This window comes from Hyperolius riggenbachi, chromosome 1 (genome assembly GCF_040937935.1).
Source record: "Hyperolius riggenbachi isolate aHypRig1 chromosome 1, aHypRig1.pri, whole genome shotgun sequence".
Lineage (NCBI taxonomy): Eukaryota > Metazoa > Chordata > Amphibia > Anura > Hyperoliidae > Hyperolius > Hyperolius riggenbachi.
Genome location: NC_090646.1, coordinates 357,113,583 through 357,119,806, shown reverse-complemented (window position 1 = coordinate 357,119,806; position 6,224 = coordinate 357,113,583).

Genomic DNA, 6,224 nt, shown 5'->3' with positions numbered 1-6,224 from the left:
AAGACTAAATCGGGGAGAAAAAAAGATTTTACAATGGGCAAACAATGACTAAATAATTTATTAATGAATATTGTGAAACATAAGTAATTTTATGAATTACGTTATTTTCACTACAGTTCCTCTTTAGGGCCCATTCCAGGGGCGTAGCAATAAGGGTTGCAGAGGTTGCGACCACATTGGGGCCCTTGGGTCAGAGGGGCACCGAAGGGCCCTCTCTCAACTACAGTATTAGCTTCCTATTGGTCCTGTGCTCATAATAATCACTTTTATAGATACTTTGAATAGTGGTAATCATTAACAAGCTGTTCCCCATCCCCTTCTTGCACCTCAGACACTGTAGTTGCCATTGGCAGGTTTTGGTGCGCCGCATCAATTGTTATGAATAGAGTGCTTGGGGGCCCCAATGTAAAACTTGCATCAGGGCCCACAGCTCCTTAGCTATGCCACTGCCCTTTTCCATGAGCAGTTCATAGGAAGTGAAAAGACTGTTGAACTCTCACAACTGCTTGCTGCTACTTGGTAACTGCTCACTGAGAATGCAGTTCAGCCGCCCATGGAAAAGGGCCCTTAGGCCTCATTTCCCCCCCACAAGCAGTTGATAGGCAGTGAAAAGCCCCTCAAACTCTCACAACTGTTTGCTGCTGCCTGGTAACTGCTTCCGAAGCACACAGTTAAACTGCCAGTGGAAATGAGCCCTCAGGCCTCTTTTCCTTGAGTAGTTGAACTGTGTGCTCAGCAAGCAGTTGCCAAGCAGCAGTGAGCAGTTGCCAGGCAGCAGCAAGCAGTTGTCAGAGTTTGAGAGGCATTTTACTGCCTATCAACAGTCCGTAGAAAAGAGGCCTTAAGAAGATTGCAGGTTTAAGACTAGGATCAGTTTATCACATTGCATCAAATCATACACAGTATTTCCTCCCAATAATGTTAACATCACTGCATACAATGGGGCGGGGTCTATTGACAGGTGCAAAGAAAATCGGGGCAAAAATGGTGCACTTGGCCAGAGTAGTCAGTCAGAACCCTTGTTTATTTAACAGCTGGTAAGGGATTTGCTTTTCTGTACAACTGATCCACTTTAGGCTCAGTTTACATTGAGGCCTCTTTTCCACGGACAGTTGATAGGCAGTCATTTGGTCACTGCTGCCTGGTAACTGCTTGCTGAGCACACAGTTCAACTGTCCGTGGAAAAGAGGCCTGAATGTGCTGCATCAGTGCATCAGTTGACACCCAGATGCGAAGCTAATACAATGTAATAGCAACTCATCCATTGCAGCGCACACCACACTGCTGCATGTAGTTTCAGCGCACGGCAGATCCATCGCAATTACACTGAAAAAAACATGGAAATTGCCCAGCAACAGATCTGCTGGCACATTACATTCACTGTAGTCGGGCCTTTACTGAATAAGTCAGGTGCATACAAGAGCTACATACAAGTAACTTTTTTTTTGTGCTGCAATTATCACAATACATGAGAGCTAAAACTCATGGGGGTCCCTTCTCACTTGTAATCGAAAAATGCTAGTGATTAGTGCTCGCATTTTTTGTGCTGGTGATTTTACTGTGATTAACGCTGTAACACTGTACATTAGCGATTTTCAGCCACCACGATTAGCATTTTTTTAGCATTCTAATTGCGATTGCTCTAAAATCACGGAAAAATGCTGCATGTACCGCGTTTTTCGACTGCCACCAATCACCAGCAATCGCGGAAGTGGGGTCACTGCCAAATTGATAGTATTGCTCTAGCGCTTTAAAAAGCACTAGCGATTGCCGACGATTAGCGTTAATCGCCCACTAATCGCCCCAGTGAGAACAGGCCCTTACTTATACTACGTACACACACTAGATAAAGTTTGGCGAAAGCAGCCAACGCTCATTCAATTATCTAGTGTGTGTGTACAGCAGCCGTCCAAAGTGATGGATCCTTCATGTCCCTCAAGCAGTTCTGATCGCATTGTTCTTGTTCCCCCACTCATCGGAAGCAACTCTGTCATGCACTGTTTGTCGTCCCTATGCCACCCTCCACAGCAATTGAATGTACTTATATTGTATTACACAGGGCGACTTTTTCTCAAAATCAGCAGCTGCATTCAGCAGAATGGAGCTGCTGACACTGGGGAAAGTGTCGTCCTGTGTAATACAATATAACTATGGCAAGATGGATATCATTTTAAAGCTCTCTTTCTCCTCTTTCTGACAACACCTAAATCGTTGCCCTACGCCTTTTAGTTTTCTCTATTTTCGCGATCGAAATCGCGGCCGCAGCAATTTCAATCGCGAAAATAGCGAAAACTAAAAGATGCAGGGCGGTGCTTTATATATCATTGGAAAGAGGAGAAAGAGAGCTTTAAAATGATATGCATCTTTCCATAGTTTCTGCACTGCTCGGAGTCCCTTTAAATCGGCTCCCAAATCTGATTAGCGCTGTGCATAGTTCCAGTCCATTCTCCTCTAATACTGGATTCTGCAAAGCTCATCTCTAATCATCGGCCTCAAGGTGTTCATCGTCTTTATATGGGCTATCCTTTCAACATTTACACTACTGAAAAACTGTATCTTTTATCTGGAAAACTGCTGCAACTCAATGGACTTTTATAAACATATGGACGAATGTGGAAATGTAACAAAAAACTAAAACTTTACCGGTTAAGTGCATTTCCATTTAAAAAAAATATTTTCAGACAAATTAGCTTAGTGACTTGCGATTTAAAAAAAAGGGAGGAGGACTACAGAAAACATGTAGGAAAAAATACTCACAAAGCACTGAAATGTACCTGGAAAAGTTAAAGCAAAATGTGTGTGTTTAGTAATAAAGGGAATAGACCTGTACTGCAATACAGTGTAAAGATTTATGCCATCCAGTTATTTCAATGTGCAATGACCACAGCCTACTCCTCGTTTAGAGATAATTAAGGACGTGATTTTTTTTATGCAAATCTGGTTTCAATTTGTATGTAGATTAAAACTGCACCAATCAAAATAGGCTACAACTGGATATAAATTCCAACCATTACATCCATACATTCATCAGCTCAGAAAAAAAACAAAACTTATTGATGGTTAATCATGGCACAACAGCATCCTTAAGGCTGGTTTCACACCAGGACGTTGCGGTTTAGGGGACGTTATGGTCGCACAACGTGCCCCTAACGCAACGCCTGGTGCTCTCTGCTTTGGACGTCAGAGTGAGCCGCGTTGTGCAGCTCACTGTGGCGTCCTTGATGCCGTGATGCGCACTCTTGGACGCATGCGGCATCACGTGGTCCCGCCGGCCAATCGCCGCATAGAGCGGCCGCTCCAGGAAATAAACTCTGCACGTCACTGAGTGCAGTGAATATTAATTAGCCATGTGCCCGGCCGCTCTCCGCTCCTCCCCAACGTTACTGAGCATGTGCCGCTTACAAAGTACTGCAAGCAGTACGTTTTATCATGGCGCAGCGTTACACTGTAACGCAACGTGGGCACTGTGAACAGCCCATTGATTTTTCATTGCTGTGCGGTGGGGTGCGTTATAGGCTGCGCGGTGGGGTGCGTTACAGGCTGCTCTAACGTGCGCCTGTAACGTCCCACTGTGAAACCAGCCTTACTGGTCTCAAACATTATGCATTTGTATAGCACCAACCCACTCCCAAAGTGCAATTTAAATTTTATCTAAAGTTTGATCAGACATGTTAATTAAAAAGTCTGCACAGGGAAGGGGGGCAGGAGTGGTGTGAGATTATGGCCTATAGTGTGGCTATGCATCCAGCAGTACAAGACTTGTGGTTTGAACTAAGTTTGCATTATAAGGTAGGAATGGATAACTATCCTAAAAATCAAAATCCGATCAGCCTGGGATCAGTTGGCTTGGCATATCAGGTCATAATCAACCCACATATAGTTAGTCCTTACCACAATGGGGATAATTCACAAAGCTTTTTCACTTGTTTTCACCTTCTCTATGTGTCTGCTGCAGTTTCCTTTGGGCACTCCGGTTTCCTCCCACATCCCAAAAATATACAGACAAACAATTTATGAGAAGTTTTGTGAATTGACTCCATTATAGAACTATTTATGGGGAAGCCAGCTAACCAGTAGTAAGAAACTGCAATTAGAATGGAGACAGAGCTCAGTGCTGGGGAAGGAGAGTCTTTCAGCCAGGTTCACTTCTGATACACATATGCCTTCTTTCTCCCATGCCAGTTGTCAATATGTTCCTTGTCCTCCCATCCATTCCAGGACAGTGCCCTGACCCACTCATATCCATTCTCCCTTACTCCCCTCTTTGGAAAAGTCAACAAGTACACAAACTCAAAAACAGCCAGGAGAGGTACAGAGACATACAGGCATCATGCTTTGACCTTCAGTGAGCTGCCGCTCAGGAGTCAAGAGTGGTTGCTGAGAGAGAAAATGGGGGGGGGGGGGGGGCAGGGTTGGGGGCAGCAATCGGATGACAAAAGCAGGATGATGTGGGTCTACAACTCTTCTGTTATTTAATGTTAGGAGTTCCCATTTATATTTTTCTGTACTTGCAGAGGGTCATACTGACTTTGATAAGGGATGGTGGTCTATATGGCTGGGAGTTTAAGTGTGTGCAGCATAGTAGGGCATAGGCAGTGAGTGGATATATACAGTACAGGTGGGGCAGCAGTAGAGGTTGTATAATGTAATTGTAGAGTGAAGAAGGGGTAATGCAGTAAGCAGGAGAAAGGTCCCCAGCAAAATATTATTTGGATCTATGATTAGCCATTTCAGTTGACCCACCAGTATATTTTCTCTGAAGGTGGAATCTAGTGCACCCAAGGGAAACTCACTGATGTGAACTGTAACTCAGATGAAAGTATTGTTGAATCTACTGCCAGGGCGACATATTAGTTTGTTAATCCAGACCAATGAAAATACTTTAGGGAACAGTTTACAGGTTACTGGCGACAAGCTACACTAGTTTAGTTAATTTAGGAGTTAATTTTTTTTTTTTTTTTTTAATAAGAACCATACTAGACATCAATTGTGTACTGGTTCAGATGTTAGCGATTTGCACTTCCAGTCAGAAAGACAGCCTTGTTTTACAGAAAAGAAAAAAGAAAGAAAAAAAAAAAAAAGGGAGGGGAGGCAATGTCTTACATGCTATCTTCGCCCTAGCCTCTTTTTGAGGTGGGTCATAGAATTACTTCCAGATTTATCTATCGCGAGTGCGAACACACCTATTTTTCAAACTATACTTCTGAAATATACGAGCTTGTTTAAATGCCAGATTTATATAAAAGTGGCACTAAGCACAAATGATGGTCCCTTTTATAAGGAATGATCATTTCCCAGGATCTCCATTTTGAAAGCTAGCCACCTTAAAAAAAAATTATATACTGTAAATAAGTGACATTCCCACTTTATAAAAACAACAAGACAAAACAGTAGCCTCAGTGAAAGTTTTATTTAGCTCTACTTTTTCTACAGAGAAGAGTAAATAGTGTAACAGATTGACAACACTCTAAACAGGCAATCAAGTAGTGATCACCAGTGACTATTTCCATAAGAAGTACGTTGCCTATTTTATGTCCAGAGCTCCGAAAAAACTAGGGGTGTGCTCACCCTACTGAAAAATAATTTCCCTTTGAGATCCTCAGGGTAGATTCTACCTTATACACGGAGTTCTCTGCTCCAAACAGATTTTCATTGTTAATGGCTACGCACCACCAGACCAGAACCTCAAGTCGGTTCAAGACATCTGTAACTAACTGCTTTCATTCCCAAGTGCCCCCAATGTGTGGGCAGGAGAATTTAACCTTACAATCAATGACACGTGTGTTAAATTGTTCCCACCAAATAGATTATCCAAACAAAATGGTTAACGCTTATGGTGTGTACACACTTGAAAGATTAATGAAAGATCTTAGACCAATTTTACCACCTTCCATGTAGTATGAGAGCCATACTCTAAAGGTAGCCATACACTGGTTGATTTGCCATCAGATCGACCAACAGATAGATTGGTTTCATGCTGAAATCGATTCACAATCTGTTTTCAGTAAAGGCAGCCATACGATCCCTCTCTGATCAGATTCTATCAGAGAGGGATCGTATGGCTGCCTTTACTGCAAACAGATTGTGAATTGATTTCAGCATGAAACTGATCACCATCTGTGAAGCAGCCCCCCCCCCCCCCCCCGCATACATTACCTGATCCGGCCGGCGCGACTCCCCCGGTCTCCGCTGTCCTCTTCTCCGTGCTGGTCTCCGGGTCCGGC